We start from the raw sequence: 18,666 nt of genomic DNA on the forward strand, positions 1-18,666 counted from the left end.
ATATATTTTCCCTTGAACCTGATAAAAGTAACTGTGTGTTTACTTTATCTCAAGATGCTCTGAGTCTGTTATAAAGCAGCAGGATAGTGTCAAGGTTTTTGTGATGTAAGATTTTCATATTTTGGGATGTTAGACTTCTATCTATTCCTAACATCCCCTGAGACCATCAGGTGAAACAAAAAAGAAGTCAAGCTGAAAATCCACAAACAGTCCATAGCTGTTGTACTTGAAGACTAGTTGTTTTTATATAGTTTTGTATTGCTAAATTTTACCAGTTATGGACATATAATTTCAATCTGGGAATAAGGTATTTTTTCACCACTGATTTCCTTCATGTATAAAATAACCAAATATTGAGACAGTAAGTCATTGCTTCTTTTTCTAAAGAGGTTTTCACGTTTCTTCTGACTTTGCTTACTTGTCTTTTGGAACTTGTAAATTCTGCAGAATCTTGTTGCAGTGTTTCTTGAGAACAGATCTATGTTTATAATTTTCTCAGCACTACATCAGATCATTTCTCTAGCACATCCTTTTAGTTTTGATAAATGAATTTCAATTAAAAGCTTTTTGTTTTCAGAATATTTTGACAGTATCATTGACAGTTACTATTAGATATTTCTCAGCATGATTTGCACATCTGTGTTTTTAACATTCCTAACACTGGAAAGACATTCCTATTTTCTAAATCAATAATTATGTCAGATTCTGTTTGAGTTTATTAACCATCCCACTACTTCTACCAGTGATGTTTAGGTGCTTTTTCCTGTTTATTACTTCTAAAAATAAACTAATTTAGTGTAATAACCAGTAACTGACCCACACACAAACACATGGCAGAATACTTAGGACCATAATGTTTTTGAGATCCTTCTCTACATACTAAAACTGTGCCTGAGTTATCAAATGTATTTCTTCATTTCTAGCTTCACTCTTAGACTGTTTTCCTCAGATCTGTTATATTTCTTCATTTCTGAGAAATGAAAATTTTTGTTACAAAAATAAAAAGAAAAAATAACAGTGAAAATAAATCATTATTACCATTTATTTATTTGACTTTCTTTATGAAAGTTACAATAAAAAAATAATTGTTAGTTGCTGATCAAAATGTAATTACCAAATAAAAGAATAAACATACCAATTCATCCAATTTTGCTTTCAGGCTTCAAAAATCACTGAAGTTATAACAGACTCTGACAAAAAGTAAAAACTAGTTGACATGAATATACTTGATCCCAATACTGTATCTTACTCCTGCTTACAAAATAGCTTTACTTGATTAATACTTCCCTCTGTTGGTACAAATTTTCAACACTTGACAATGGCTTTTCACCTCCTGCTTTTGTATATCTACATATAAATGGTTATGTAGCAGATCTCTACCAGTAGGAGTGTGTCAGCTCCAATCATAACCAGTGCTCTTTCCACATTTGCACTCATAAATTAACCACTTCTCAACTGGTAGTGGTACTGAACAGACATATTTGTTTTTGCTCACAAATTTTTGAACATTTTCCTATATACTATAGACTTAGTGTTTGTTTCTTTAACTGTTCACATTTGTGCATTGTGAAAGGTTGTTACTTCCAACTTTTCATATTTTTTTCATTGACCTTTTTGCAAGTTTATTGTGGTTCCCACTCTGTGGTTAGCAGTGCCTGACTAGGTATGCTCTGTTTTGTATTTTCTTTTTTGAAAATCTTCACTTTCTTTCTTCTGACTTCTTTATGTCAGTTACATTGTAGCTTTTCTTATCATGGACCTGATGCACACTTCTGGATGCTGCCAGGTGTTTGGTGTGTGTGTCTTCAGTTGTCATCTATTCTGGCACATTCATGTCACTGGATTGGGTTACACACAACATGGAGATTAGGTACTCCATGGGACTGCTAGTAATTCCAACTCATGGTATTTTGCTTTATAAGTATGTTTGTCCCACACCATATGCTTTTGGGCATACATGAGTAAAGCAGACAGTGCTTTTTGCCCATTTTTGACATTCCATGGTGTTCAAACTCTTTCTAACATGGACCTGATGTACTGTTATAAATGCCACCAGGTATTGGTTGATTGACCCCATTGATGTGGTAGCTCTGCTTTTCGAAGTAGGTTATCCTATGCACCTGTTGCACTATCTTTGGTGACATGGTCCTCAGGACTCTTCAGTAATTTTTTCCTCCTTGCTTCTAGTGGAAGAGAGGAGTTCTTGTCACTTACCAGTTCCTAGCCTGCTGGGGTGGTGGGTCTTGGAGGCCTGTCCTCCTGAGTGAACCATCAAACCACTGCATTGAAAGTAGGGCCACAGTCCTATTGCAGACCTGATTTCCAATTCTAGATGCCACCAGGTTTTGGTTGTAACACTATACCATATTAATTTATAGATATCTGACAGATTGTTCACCTTCTTCCCACCATGGCATTTCTTCTTTCTATCATATACATTCCTGATGGGTCTGGTTTTGGGTGGAGATGGCCTAGCCACTGTTAAGATCATTTATCAATGACACAACACTTCCTACTGCAAACCTGATCTAAAATTCCAGATACTACCAAGTTTTGGTTGTAGCACTCCACCATATCATGATTATATTTACATATATATTACAGTTTGTCCCTCAGGATGTTACATTCCTCTTCCTCCATGTTTTGTACAGTTGTGGCTCCTAGGGTTCCAGTGTTGATTGGAGATGGGTCCAGCTAAGTAAGTTCTAACATGTTCTGGCCAGTATCCATTCTTCTACTTTGGACTGGATGAACAATGCCCAATACTACCAAGTTTTTGAATGGAGAAGTACCCTAGATTTTTGGTCTCTCTTCCTGCTTGGTGTTGGTTCCTGGCAGATCTGGTTTTGGTTAGTACTAAACATGACATGCAGCTCCTGTATTCCCACTTGTGTATGACCAGGTATCCTTTTGATACTGCAGATTGGAAGAACCATTTCCAATGGTGTCAAGTTTTAAACCAAAGATGTCTTTCAACCAGGATTTCCCACCTTATTATTATCCACTGAATGTTGGTTCCTATGTAGATTCAGTGTTGGTTGGGTTAGAAATGTATGCAAATGGAGAAGGATTTTTGGCCATTCCTAAAGGAGAATAATCTTTTCATCAGCTTCCCTACCAGTTCTGTATGTGATTCTAGCCGTTTTGTGAGAGAAAGTAATATATTGTATCAGAAGTTAATTTCCTAACTTGGAAATGTATTTCTGATAGATACTGACTTCTAACATTTTCAGTGATATTTGGTGTAGGTCTTTTGACCCATCTTGAAGTAATTAATGAGTGCAAGTTTGGAAAGGGCACTGGTTACAATATGAGCTGCATCATGCTCTTGTTAATGGAGAGCTGCAACATAATCATTTACATGTAGATATGCAGAAGTGGTAAGCATTGAATATTTGTGTCAACAGAGGGCAATACTAATTGAGAAAGGCTAATTTATGAGAGAAAATGTTAACCTTCAATGATTATTACATCCCAAACTAAATTATCTTTAATATCTAGTATACCCTCTCTTTGAGAAAGTCCATCTGAGGAATGAAAATTCATAAGATACACACATGTATGAGAGAAGAGTAAGAGCACTAATTACCTGGGTTTATTTTTTTTCCTTTGGATAGGAAAATAAATATCTCTCAAGGCTAGGTTTTATCATTTTTCCTATCCTAGCTATACAGTGTTGTTAGTGTGAATACATTAGTTTTGTACTGGTACTTGATATCAATTTAGAAGCTGTTGGTTGCACCTGTTCCATGTAACTGTTCTGGATAAGTTGATTTCTTTACTGGTACTCAATGTTTATTTATGAACTATTGCTTGCAGGAGAGAAGTAAGTAAGTTAACAATTAAACGTTTTAATAAATTATCACATTTAAAGTTTGGAAGTTTAAACATCCTCTTTCAAAGTCTCCAAAAAAAAAGAAGAATGTTGTTGGGGGAGATGGGAGAACCTCAAGAAAAAACCCTCTTTCACTGAATGAGTGCCGAATACTTTACCTGTCAGTACTGACCTAATATAAAATTACAGGTTGGCAAAAACCCTGTGTGTAAGTATGGATGGCTTCCTGTAATATTCTATATGTGAGACATGTTGTGGTTGTACTAGTGTTGAGTACAAGGTATTTTCAAGCTGCACGTGAATGAATGTAAATTTGATCAGGCCCTTTGGGTTTAAATACATTTCAGAAAGTCCTTACTGGGTTCTGTCATAAGAAACTGATAAACACACAATCATGCAGAGCAGCAAAGAACACATCTTTGTGATCCTTCTGTCTTCTTGCTACAGAAATACCCTATTCAAACAATATTATAGGGTTGAATTCTGATGAATACTTAATTACATAGTTTTAGAGGAAGTTGAGATCACAAATGCATAGGACAGCAAACAACTGTCATCAAATCGCACATAAATAAAAGTTCAACTTTGTATTGTTCATATAGACTGTGAAAGACTTGATACCACTATGATATTTGTTTTTAATTAACTTGTACCTACTAGCTGGAATGGGAAGTTGAACAAATTTCATCCTGTGTTGGGAGAGGTTAGTGGTAGGAATCTTGAGATCCTGCTGTTATTCTTCAGGTTACTCTTGAAGTATGTGATAACTAGATCTGTCTAGTCCCTTTGTCAAAGTTGAGATTCCTGTGTGCTTGTGGATATAGTGATTCAAGATATGTTTGTGGAAATTATAAGCTGATTTAATAATTTTATTGTTCTTTTTGTAACTTATTTATTAAGTATATGATACATTTAACCAAGCTGGAATGGTGTGCCCTACTGTGTGTCTGATTAAGCTTTTCTAAACTTTCTGTATTATTTAGGATGAACATCCCAAGTTTTGTTACAGTGGCCAAGTAGATAGTTTGTTCTTCTCAATATTGTAAAGCCCAGATCATTGACATAAATTTCCGTATCAACTCTGTTTCAAAGGTGAGGCCCAAAAAGTAGATATAATCAACACCCTGAAGTTTATAATTGTATAATTTAAGATTACTTACCCAATTTTTTTGATGAATTTTAGAGGAATTTATTATTTTTTTTTTTTGTGATTTTGTTTGATATGCTATTTACTACACCATTTTTTTAGTTTTTATTTTATGCTATCTTAGAGCTAAAGCAATTATTTCAGAGTGCTATATTGTCTGCAAGTTGAAAGGTTCAAACTTATGTTTTCCTCAAGGTTCAAGTCATTAACATAGATGTTAATAGCAGCCTGATAACACCCTCCTGAGAAACTCCTGCATTAATGACATACAGATTGTACTTGGCATTCTAATACTAACATGATTACTCCTGTTATCAAAGAGGTTGTAAAGTTAATATATGATCCCATCAGAGAGTTAGTAATTCATTAATTTGTACTGTAGCCTATTATATTATATAATATCCAATGTTTTGGCTTCAACAAAAAAAGATGCCAGTGTTAATTTGTTAATATTGAGTCCTTTAACTATTGTTTTAGTGAGTAAGATTAGATTATTATTTTTAAGTCAATATTCCAGCTCAGATGGGAGGTTTTTGTCTTCAATGTATCGTAACAACATTGATTATTTTTTGAAGAGTTTGCCAAGAGAGCTTTTCAAACAAATGGGACAGTAGCTCATTAGCTTACTTGTTGGCTTGCCATCTTTGTGAATCATACATATCTTGGTTGTTTTCTAAGAGGTGGGAACATAGCCTGAACAGTAAAATAAGTTGAAGAGAGCATTTACATGAATGTTCCTGAGGATGGAAAAATCTTGTCTGAAAGTTGTACATTTAGAACAAAGTTTTATCATTACCCAGTCAAGCCATCTCAAAACGTTTATTTTCTAAAAAGTGGATTCCTTGTTATCAAAAGCATTAACATGATCTAAGAGTTTTGGGGGGTTTGTTTGAAAAATATATTGAATTACATTTTGTCTCCAGGGGATTTATTTTAGAGAGATTTTATTGCAGTTTTGATAAGTTGGTAAATGTTGCTTACTTTATAATGAAAGAGTCCTAAATCTAGTGGAAATGTAGGACTGTATAAATGCTTATTGCTTTTTATATGGTTACTAATATTATTAGACCATGATGAATCAGAGAATGGACCATGCAGAACTTGAAATGTTTGTTGTAATTGTTTTTTAAAGACACCAACTTTTTGTTCAACAATGTGTGCAGTTAAATTGTGTGTTTAAGAACAGTATACTACTTGCATTTATTTTCTATGTTTCTAGAATGTTTTAGGGTCTTTTTCACTTTCTGTTTTAGTATAAAATTCATACTATTGTTCTTCTCCGTATTTTTGTGGTCATTTGTATAACAGAATTTATTTCTGATTTTAAAGTAGAGTTACCTGTCTGATAAAGAATCAAAGTGTGCAAACAACTTTAATTTTTGTTACATGTTTTTATTTTGTATTATTAATTGTGTATATGAAATAAATATAAATCATATTAAGTGCTATTAGCATTGTTACAAAAAAAGGTCAGGTTAAAGTTTATTAGAAGCTAAGGGCTAAGAAAAAAGAGGCCAGACATAAGAGTTAAATTTATTTTTTATGTATCTTCCATATTTATTGTTATAAAGTAACTAAAATGTAAAAAGGAGAAACTTATTAAGTTAGGTAAGAAAATATAACCAAAAAAGTAAAAAAGAAAACTAATTCATTGATGTATTCATACAAAACTTCTCATGCTTTATGTAATTCAATACTTTATCATAACTTGAGCCATGTACTTACCAGGTAATTTGTACTTCTACAAGTTTAGTAGATAGACATGTGTTCAAAGAAAAATAAAACAGTAATATTAAATTAAAACAGATCTAAACTGATAAATGCCTGAAGCTGTCTAGGATTAGTAATTGTAATTCTCAATAATTACAATTCTCAATTCTCTCATAATCTGCAGTTGTTCTAGAAAGAGGAAAGGATAGTTTAGAATTATTTCATTATATTTTTGGCAGTTGTAATATTGGTCAAATATACTGAGCTCATATAGTTTTAAAGTAGAGAAAATAAAGGAGAAAAGACCTTTACTATATAAAAAATTGATATTCAATTAGAAAGTTCTAGAAGCTATGCAAATGAAACCTGTAAACTGTTGGATGAGAAAAAGGTTTATCCTTAACTTGGAAATACCCTGCACTCAGATTATCAGACTGACTAAAATAAATTCAGAGAGAACTCTTTAGTAAAAACATTTTATAAAAAATCCTAATTTGTGGTTTACTAAAAGATTATCAACATCTGTGAAGATACACAAAGTAAATTCAGAATTATGATGAACATTAATTCTCCAGTGTGGTCTCTACCTATCAGACTGATCCCCAACAACACACATGGACTGCAATTTTTACACTACTTTGTGGATTTTCTTATAATTTCCTTGAAATAAAAACTAAATTAGATGTGATATTTGTGGATATGAGTTCCCATATTACTGGTGTCAGCATGGTGGCTAATCTGACCTCCCCTAAATTAGATGTAATATTTTTGGGTATGAATTCCCATTTTACTGTTGTCAGCATGGTGGCTAATCTAACCTCCCATACTCCTGTTCCTCCTTTGTTATGTAGTATCTCTATGTGGTCAGGGGGTCACTTTCAGTTCAGGCTGTGTCTGTTGATCCATTGGAAGATGGAGACATACAATCAACTAGGGATGTTTTCTCCCAGGGTGTCTGAAATTTCTACTTTTGTTGATCCTGGTTATTCTGGGGAGAACCTGTATATTTGTTTTATGATGCCTTTCTTCTTACAAGTCCAATGTGGATCATACACCTCCTACTTCTTTTCTTCAATTAGTCACTTTGGTTTGTGAGATTTGTTGTTTTTTTTCCTTTATGCACTTTGAGTCTATCCCTCTCTAACATAACAGGATAGTTAGACCTTCCAGCCTCATTTGTTTACATGTTTTGGGTTTCCATCTCTAGTGGACATTTGCTTTATTTCCACAGACAAAAATAATTTATTGTTTTGTATTTCAGAATCCAGGTTGTTCATATGATCATTTTGAACTCATCACATTTTCTTGTACTTATATGATCCTCACTCTTACTCCATGATGTTCCTTTTCACCCTAAAAAACTTTCAACAGCCCATCAATGTCAGATAGAGTGAGATCACCACTACTGATGGACACCTTTTATTCCTTCAACTACAGATCCATGAGTACTTCTGATTCTGATATTGAAATTTGTTTTATCATTTAATTCTCCACCTCCATTACTCTCCTAACCTGTAGAATTTTCACCCCCACCTGAACATTGGAATGTGGATTATCTATTCATGTCTATCAGAGTAACTGATAATGGAAGTTACAGTGACAGTTAATCCCATTCTTCCATGATACTATTTGTGTTTATTTGTCATGCTTGGGTAGAGGAGGAGATTTGTGAACAAACATTGTTCTTATCTTAACAGATTTACAATCCTCTGAAGTCCACAGTGAGGTCCTTTTTTACCATTCATTAGCATTCCTAACTGGGTTTGTGCATGTTCAGGTTTAAAGTTGATGAAGTATTTCTTCACATTTTTGTAATGAATTAATTTTGCTTTTCATTATGTTTTGTATGCAGGGATCAGGTTCTACAGTTAAGGGATCTAGTCTTTGGTCTAGTATCATTACCACATGTCTTCTTCCTGGTTGTACAAGTTTTCACCATGTTTTAATCCTGGTTCAACCACCTCCCATCCAGCTCCACGCTATAAAATGGGAAGGTAGTCTCTTACTTGCAGAGATGATTCTATCTCTCTGGGTTTGTGGGCTTTTCTCAAATCTTAGAATTTTTGGGATGGGGACACTTGCTATCCTTTTAATAATCTCAGTGCAACTAATGAATCTGGAACTTCAATCCATTGGATCTTCTGGTCTCTGTCATCAGAAGCAACATCTTAATTTTTAGTGGCAGTTGGCATGGATCAACTGTATCATTAGTGTATATATATATATATATTAATGTGTGTGTGTAAGTGTCTACTGCCCCCTGTTCCAAGCTTATCTCTTTGCAGATACTTCTCTTCAGAGATGAGGTGTGTCAGATAATCCAGAGTATATGAATGGATAGCAAATTTCCATTCTGCATCAGTAATATAGATTTTCTTGCTGTCCAACAGGCAATAGTACTAGATTTAGATCTCATGCACGAGTATATTCTCATAAGACATTTCACCAATTCCACAAGGGACTCTTAAAAATCATGTCATGGAAACATGTTCTTGAGGCTGTTTTAAAATTTTGTTTTTGTTTTTCTCTGTGGGGCTTATTCCACTTATATGAGCCTCCTGGTTTACCATTTTGTTGGGGTGATGAATTTCTTAGATTGTCAAACTCAGCTCTCATTATCTCCTGACCAAGTGGATTCTCCATTGTGAAGTTTTCCAACAGATTTGCTTTCAGTTCTGTCCTCCAATGATCACTTTTGGTCACTCATTAGTTTTCTCAACTACAAGCTTTAGAGTCTCCAGTTCCTCATTTTCAGACTTGGGTGGTAGATGCATTCAGTTCTGATTGGACTGGATTCCTCATCTATGCTTTTCTTTCAGTTCATCTCTTACTCAGAGTTCTGGCTATGTTTTGATTCCCTAGTTGTGAATGTTGCTAGTCCCACTAATTGGACAAACCATGATTTCCTCTTTTACAGTCAGTACACCTCTGCATTTTCCTCTTTGGTTATATTTCTTGAGGCATCCTCAGTCCCACATTCTACACCAAGACTCTTCCAAGCTTATTGGGGTTTATGTCTACAGTTGCCTGGGGTGTGAACCACAAGAATTTTGTAACCTCCATATCCAAAGTGTTCACCATATCTTGTTTTGGCGTGGTTTTCATTTGGGTCTAGCTTTATATGTTGTTTATGTTAGACACCTTTTTCAGATTATTCTTAGTTATACTGAACATCTAAAGGACTTGGACTTCCCAGTGCTATCCAGCATTTCTTCCAACTGGTCTTTTCATTTACCTTCCATAACCACCTTACCCAATTGTTCATCATACCTTGTTTTGTCCTGGTCTTTATTCGTCCTATCTGGCCCAGATGTGTTATGTGGTTCACTCTAATTTTTGAGACTTTCCATCTCACCTGGCCCAAAGGTGTTATGTGACTCTCTTCACTTTTTGTGATGCTAGTCTGTTATCACACTTTCTAGGTAAGAAATCACTAAAGTGAACAATATTGTTTTTTATTACAAAGTTTTATTTTGTATATCCAAATAGAGATTTATTAATGGACTCTGTTGTCAAGGTATTTCTGGGTAAATAGCCCAAAGTTGACTTAGCTTATGGTATGTATGTTTTGCAAGTTAACATTTTCCTAAACTAAAAGTGTGTTTCCAGTAATGTTTACCTCTACAGACACTCTTCTGCCCTTCATCTTAATTAAGAACTGGTGCTGGATGTAGTGCATTTCCCTTGAGTACCACTTTTACCTTGGTGCACCCCTGTTCTATACAGATGCTTTCTGTATGGATGGTGCTGAAGTTTTATAACTGCTTTTCTGTGGGTGCTGAATGTATTAAATATTATGTATGCAACATAATGAAGATGTATTTTAGGGCAGAGTTGCTTACTATATTTATTCCAGGGCTTTGGTGTAGTTATTATCAAATGGTGTGGAATTTTGTGGTGAGTGTACCCAGACAGATGTGCTTTTATCAGTCTAATTTCATGCTAGCAATTAATTCTTACTAACAGTTGTAACAGGCTCTGTAGAAATGAGATATTCTAGGTACTTTTAAGATGGTAATACCATATTGTCTTGGACGACCACTTAAGGACTATCATGAATAAAGCAAAAGGTGATTCTGCCTGTCCCTGCTAATTTTGGAATTGAATAAGTTGGGGTTGGTTCGTTTTCTCAAAATTTAGTGAACTTGATTCACCAACTGCACTGTTTCTCAGGTTCCTCTCAATGTGCATTACTCTCTAGATTCTACTAGTGGAGCTAGGGAGTCCTTACTACACCTAGTTTCTAATCACTGGGGTAGTGGATAGAGGCATTTCCTCCAGGCTATTAGTGTGTTTTCCTCTGCTCTTACAGAAGAGGGCAGAGTTGGGGGCCATCTTACCCAGACCCCTGGATATTTTTCCAGATGGCAGTAGAAGTGGCCTCAACAGGAGCCTACTCATAATAGCAGTACAGATTTGACAATATGTCATTTTGGTGTTGCTTACTTTCTTTTTTTAATTCCAGTGGTTTAGAACACACCACTCTATGGCTATAGGTTGGGATCCAATCAAAAATATATATATATATATAACACTGCAGTCCAATAACCATAGTCATCAATGTGGGAAATAAGTTTTCCCACATTAACAAGATTAACATAACTTCTTAATTCTAACCCTGAGTTGTGGAACCTTGGCTGTCTGGTTGAGGCTGGTGTATAATGATTATTACTCATATACTATACTGCCCTTGATACAGGAACTACGTTCTGGATAAATAGCACATGTGATGAATGTAATGCAGATCCTCCACTCATGTACCACTTTTATCTTGATACATCCCTGTTTTATGCAGATGCTTTTTGTATGGATAATGTTTGGATCATCCTTTCTAGCTTCTCGTTGTGGGATATTAGCTATAGTGTCAGTAGATGGTAAGTATGTTTTGGAAGTTAACATTTTCCTAAACTAGAAGTGCTTTTCCAATAATACCTCCACTGACACTCACCTGCTTTTCATCCAAACTAAGAATTTATACTAGTGACTGGGATGGTGTAAATCTCAAAAAGATGATTACATTATTTGAGTGAATTGCTTACATACAGTACCAGGGTAGAGGGCACATTGATGTGGGTGAAAAGAATTCCAAATTAGATACTGCTAAGAGCATTTGCATGGGGTATAAAAGACTGGAGCATGCTAGACTGATGCTTTGATAAGCAAAGTCAATGTTGAAGAATAGCTATATTGTTAGTGAAGGTCAGTATTATTGGAAAAACATTTTTAGTTCAGGAAAACATTCAATGTCATAAGCTAAATCATTATTTAGACTTGTTAGGCTTTTATTTCATGTATACACTACATTTTTGGGGAAGGGTGCACTTACCTACCACCACTGCCATAAACAATGGCTCCTTTTGTTTTTTTTAGACTAACGTTTTTAGCATCAAGGATTTCTTATTTCATAATCTCTTTGATACTATGAAGATGCATATAGTTAAGAAGTCAGTAAAATAAACAATTTTGTATTTTATTAGAAAATTCAAATTGTTTGTCCAAACAATTTTTATACTTCATAAAGATAAGATTTTGTTTTTAACGCATTTGAGATGCCATAGTAATCATAATTTAATTCTTCATTATCTTTTGTTTGGTATACAGATGGTGATAATCTGAAGAAAACAAACATTGATAGCATGGTTTGTCATGATTATTAAAATAGAATCTTGTGATTCTTGCTGTAAAGTATGAGATAATTTATATGAAATTAATTTCTTACAGGGCAGGTTCACATTATCTAACCCTTATAAATCCATGTAAGTACATTTCAACCCCCCATATCCTTCCAATATCATCTTGAAGTTGTTTTGTTTTGATTGGAACAGCATCTTATCTAATGCATCAGCAGGTAAGCAAAATTTAATTATTTCATATATTCCAATGCACATGAAAATATACATAAAAACATAATTTCAGGGATCCTTTATCTCTTACTGAAATTAAATAGTATAAGAAGTTTATTTATTTTTATATATTTTGATACAAAATAGTAGTTTGAAAAGATTATTATAGTTGTGGTTACAGCATAACTCCATCATTCCATCTGTTTTCATAATGCTGTCAAAACTGATGATTCTTCATATCCTGTTCTCATGATTTAAAAACTGTAAGGTGGAGTATTTCATACTGTTGTATGCAAATCATATTTCACACACACACACATAGATAAGCAAGTGTATGTATAAATTTTTATATAGAGAGAAACAAGCTGTCTTGGTAGTAATAAATTAACATTTTGTAGTGATAGTTTTTCTCTCAAGACACTTGTTGATACTAGGTTCAGTTAGTATGTTATGCTTTCTTGAGGCAGAACAACAAATAAAATAAGTGTTGTCTAATTACAGCATTGATCATGAAGTATGTTTATGATACCCTTTCTATGTTTTTGTATTCTTTATCCTTCTTTTTGACACATGATGTGCTGTTAGTAAATAAAATATTTTGGAACAACATTTCCCTCAGTTACAGTCCTGTTTTTTTTTAATATACAAGACTTGTGATAAATTGCTGTACTATTTTATACTTTAGTTAAATTATGATGCTGCTGTATGTTAGGAAAAGAAATATCTTTCATTTAACAAGATAAAGAAGGCTATGTTAAGTCAGCATCTAGATCAGTACAACCCTTGAGAATATATCCTCATGGGGCTCCCTTTCTCTCTCTTTTTTATTGTTTGTAATATTTTTAGGAAATTATTAAAAAGAATATCTTAAATTAGGACAGCAACAAACTCATAGACAAAGCAAAATCGCAGCAGCAACCATTTTTAGCCCACTGGAAAAGTGTTAAAACATGCTTAATGGCACAACCAAGTTTCATTTGCATGGGCCTTTTGGCAACTGGCATGCACACATACACACACTTCTGAGACAGGCCTAGAGTAATGAGCCTGCTGTTTATTAAGTTTGAATTGGCAAAGGAAGTTACAGAAAATAAATTTAAAAATACACACATATGTGTGTGTGTGTGAATATATAAGTGAATAGAAAAGGGTTTAAAATTTGATATTTTTATTAAATAAAATCTTATGGTTAACAGTTTAAAAAAAGGTAATTTACGTATAATTTTAGTATGTGTACTAGTATTTGTTAATACAGTGAAACTATGTGCACTTTCAAATTCTCAAAGCTTTGAATTTATATAAATGTTACACAAGAGTTTCTTTTATTTGCAGAATCTATATAATATATAGAAAGGTCACCTCAAGTTTCCAGTGGTTTTATCTTGTATTTTTTGTGATATTTTCCATTGAAATAAAACAAACCATACAACAGGTGGGTTGAAATTACACCTCATCATTCTTCAGATATTTTTGCATCAGAAAAATATTAAAGTGCCTTTATTTAGCTATATTCTTGGAAATTATATTGAAAAAGATGACAAAAAATGAGGTTATATCTCTTAGCAACAAATATATGTATTAAACTTTTTTTATTATTATTTTAATGGTGGTTCATAAGAGCACGTTATTCTATACTTTGAAGGGGCTGTATGGCGAATTTTGTAAAGATAACACAAGAGATGATAGAATGCTTGAAGACCCTATATATGAGCAAGTAGATTGAAACTCTGTATATAATTAGGTATTTAAATCTTTAAACAGGGTCAACCATGAAGAGATGATAGAATGCTTGAAGACCCTATATATGAGCAAGTAGATTGAAACACTGTATATAATTAGGTATTCAAGCACAATTTTTAAACTTTAAAAAAAGAACAACTTACATTCATTTAGGGACTAACATTAGGCATAACATTGTGATGCAAATTCATAGAGATCCTTAAAAGAAGTTAAACAATATTTCAACTAAAACGTCAGTGAAAACTATATATGTATCAATGATTGAGGCTGAAAACTGATCCCATTTCCTAAATTTTACTCCAAATCAAGAATAACATTTTTCCAGTCATTGTAACTAAATTTCATTCATAAATTTGAACAACTTTGATGCTCATATTGGATTGTATCCGATGTTTAATAAACATTTTAGCCAATGAAAATATCATTTTCAAGTTTACCCAAACACAATTAAACCAGGAAACAACCAACAGAAAACTTTCTACAATAATACATTAGCAAATTAAGATGAAAGAAACTGGCCATCCTTGGAATATGTATATTGGTAAATACTGGAAACCTGGAATCAGTTTTAAGTACATTTTATAGTTAAACTATTCCTTTGTTCTTGAATCTACAGATGATCTGTGTATATTATATGCTTATGAAAGTTTTTCCAAAGAAGAAAAAAATGGAGATGAAATCATGGATGGCAGATTATATGCTGCACATGATGAAAGTTTGGAAAAGATGTAAAAGAACAGAATGATCAGATTATGTACTGCACATGATGAAAGTTTGGAAAAGATATAAAAGAACAGAATGACACAAAGAAATAGATAAAGAAATCAGAAACAAGTGTAAAGAGGATGAGGAAGCCTAGATGAATAAGAAAGGTGAAGAGATAGAAGTTCTAAACAGAAAGTGTAAAACAAAGGAATTGGTTGTAAAGGTGAAAGAGTTGACCAACAAAAGAAGATTTGAAAGTGCAAATAACTGTGTACTTAATAGAAACAGAAAAAATGTTGTTTGATTCAGAAGAAATTACTGACAGATGGGTTGAGTATGTGAAGGAACCAATGCTATTACGATGATAAAGGAGATCCATCTAAATTTGACAAGTAAGAAGGAAGGGCCATTTTGAAGCTAAAAATAGAAAAGGCTATTGAGGATATGAAAAGTGGCAAAGCAATTGGAAATGATTATATAATTACAGAAATGTAGAAAATATTAGACAATGCAGGACTGAAGAAAATTACAGAGTTGTGTAATTTTGTATATGATTCTGGATACATTCCATTTGATATAAATGATTCAATATATGTCAAAATACCAAAGAAAGCAAACATCACAAAGTGTTCAGAATACAGGACATCTGATAAATGAAGCACATATGAAGTAGATTTATGAAAGGAAAAGGGACAAGGGAAGGATTCTTGAATTTAAGAACAATAGCAGAAAGATACCTACATAGTGAGAAAAACATATGTATGTGCTTCATTGATTATAAAAAATCTTTAAACAGGGTCAACCATGAAGAGATGATAGAATGCTTGAAGACCCTATATATGTAGTACAAAAACCTACAGTTGATATGAAATCTGTATTGGAATGATAAAGCATTCACAAGGACTTAAGAGGGATTATCACCAGAAATTCAAATTAAAATAGGAATATGCTAGGGATGTGTCTTCTCCCTATGTCTATTTAATTTATACACATAAAACATTTTTCCCAGCAATTTAAGTAACAAAGGTATTAAGATTGGGAACATGGTGATAAACAAATTCAGATATGTTGATGACATTGCACTGATGACTGAAACAGAACAAGACTTATGAGATATTTTGAATGGTGTATCTAACATAGGAAAAAAGTATGGAATGAAAATTAATACTAAGAAGACAAAGATTAAGATAGAAGAAAAACATACAACAAGTAGAAAACTTCAGATACTTGAGCATACCATACATAACAGCTTATGAAAATGTGTAGCTGAAATAGTAAAGAAAATTGAGGCAATAAGAGGTGCCTTTAATACTATGAGAACAAGTTTGACATCAAAGAACATAAGTGTAAAAACAAGGAAGAGAATTATTATTATGGTCAATTCTGTTATATGACTGTGAAATACAGACTTGACACAAGCATTAATTAACAAACTGGAAGCATTTGAGACATGATTCTACAGAATGATGATGAAAATATCCTGGACAGACAAGGTAACAAATGAAGAATTTCTCAGTATGGGGAATATGAAAAGATATGTTGTACCAACCATCAAGAAGAGGAAAGTAGCACACTTTAGTCATGTTATGAAATGAGACAACATGTGCAAGTCCTACAAGAGGGTCAAATAAAAAGGAAAATGTGTGTTTTCTTATAACAAAGCCACATTGGGCTATCTTCTGAACCCACTGAGGGGAATTGAACACCTGATTTTGGCATTGTAAATCTGTAGACATACCACTCTACTAGTGGGGGGCAAATAAAAAGGAAAAAGATACAGGGGAAGACCAAGAACAGAGTGAATAACAAGTATTAAAGAGTGGACTGGGATAGAAAGATCTGGTGATAAAATCACTGAACAGACAGATGTGGAGAATTGTAACAGCCAGTCTTCTTGACAAAGAAAGCACATGATGATGAGGATATACTATACTTCATTCTAAGCAGCTTTAAACATATGTTGCTACATATTGTGTCTATTTTCTGATCATGCAATTTCTATCATAATTCACATTTTTGATGATCATCCTTAAACATGAATGTATAGTGAAATTTTTTTGTACATCAAAGTAAACTACAGTTAAGGTATATTTCTCATTGCCTGTATTTATCAAAATTAACATAAGGGAAAATTTAGTCTTATTCAGAAAAAAAAAATCTAAGTGTGTCTAATATCAACTCAAATAATTTGCCTAAAATGTTAAAATCAGAATATGCATTTTGGGTGGTCAGTTATATTTTGCTGATTAACTAAAATGTAATCACCCTTTGTCAGTTAAATATTACTTTTGAATTTGAGGCTTACATTTATTATTATTGTATCAGAATTCATCTTTTAGTGGTGTGTTCTAAATCCTTGTTAAAATTATATATCAGATATGTTTTGAAAGGAGTGTAAGTTGAAGCTTTTGATGTATAAATTATTCATTCAGTAATCTTAGTAATAAAGTGATAAAATTTGTAATTAATTGGATTAGAGTGAATAAAATCAACAACTAAATATTTCCTACAATTTATGTACATTCATAGGCTCTGATAGTAGGGAAGGCAGGTTATGATTAAGCAGTAATTTATGATAAAGGTCTACAATCATTCAGTGGAAGAGACAAGTTATCCTTTGATAGATCCTCATCATCATCTTTTTGTTCTTCATTTTTTGTCACATTATTGCTTTGTACCTCTTAGGTGTTAATTTGTTGTGCTAAATTTGATTACCCATCTCTGCTCATGCATCATTTACTATGCAAGTCATAAGGTTTTAGTGGCTTATGTTTAAAATTTTACTAAACTACTTTACGTAGCTAATAATTCATATTTTAATAATATACAAGTTTTAAGTTCTTAATTTTATAAAGCAATATTTTTAAAAATCCTGAATTTCCACCAGTTTGAGAAAAGTGATACGTTTTCTCTAGGCATCCTCTCTTTACTATTATATTCACCACCTCTCCATTAAGTACAAAATTTAACATAAATTACTCAATATAAACTCATCATTGCACAGACAAACCATAAGTTTTATAGCCTTCAATCTTGTTTGGTTACAGAATCATAAAATAAAAAATCAGGTCCCCTTGTCACATCCTCTTTTTCAGGAGTTGTTAATAGTTGTCTCTTACTCTTAATAATACTGTATTATGTGTAACCAATGGAAAGCCAAGGTTTTCATCTATTTAATGATGTATTAAGTTAGATTTTTTTTTGAACAGAGAATTGTCATTTCTGCTGTTAATATAAGTTTCATTTCCATAGAAAAAAGTAATGACTACAAACAGTTATTTTTGCTTACTTAGAAACTCAGAAAAATTGTGATATTTGGGGATGTTGTCTGCTTTTGCATGTTATTATTCTGTGTTCTTTGGTGCATTATTAAATTAATAAAAATTATTTGGTGCATTACTATCATTAGAATAAAAAATATGTTAATAGTGGGTAACATATTAAATTTCACACTTGGAGGGGTGATTAATAAAAAGGAGGGGGTATCTAGAGAAAATATGTCATCTTTTTAACACTAGGAGAAATTCAGAATTTTTTAACATTGCCTTAAAATTTAAGAACTTAAAATTACATACTATCAAAATATGAATTATTAGCTATGATTTTATGCTATTACTAATTGGTATAACATAAGCAAAAGATAGTTTAATAAAATTTTGAAAGTCACTAAAACCTTGTGATATGTG

General features: G+C 32.9%; 1 long non-coding RNA gene across 5 annotated transcripts in view; it reads left to right on the top strand.

Moving 5' to 3' along the window:
* The window catches only part of LOC143232548 (uncharacterized), a 50,211-nt gene that overhangs the window by 12,547 nt on the left and 18,998 nt on the right, over positions 1-18,666 (top strand). For all 5 annotated transcript variants that reach the window (XR_013017586.1, XR_013017590.1, XR_013017589.1 and 2 more), the window contains exons 3-5: positions 4,819-4,927; positions 12,414-12,540; positions 13,868-13,967. This is a non-coding gene — a long non-coding RNA (uncharacterized LOC143232548). The remainder of the gene's footprint in view (positions 1-4,818; positions 4,928-12,413; positions 12,541-13,867; positions 13,968-18,666) is intronic.

Source organism: Tachypleus tridentatus, chromosome 11 (assembly GCF_004210375.1).
Source record: "Tachypleus tridentatus isolate NWPU-2018 chromosome 11, ASM421037v1, whole genome shotgun sequence".
Lineage (NCBI taxonomy): Eukaryota > Metazoa > Arthropoda > Merostomata > Xiphosura > Limulidae > Tachypleus > Tachypleus tridentatus.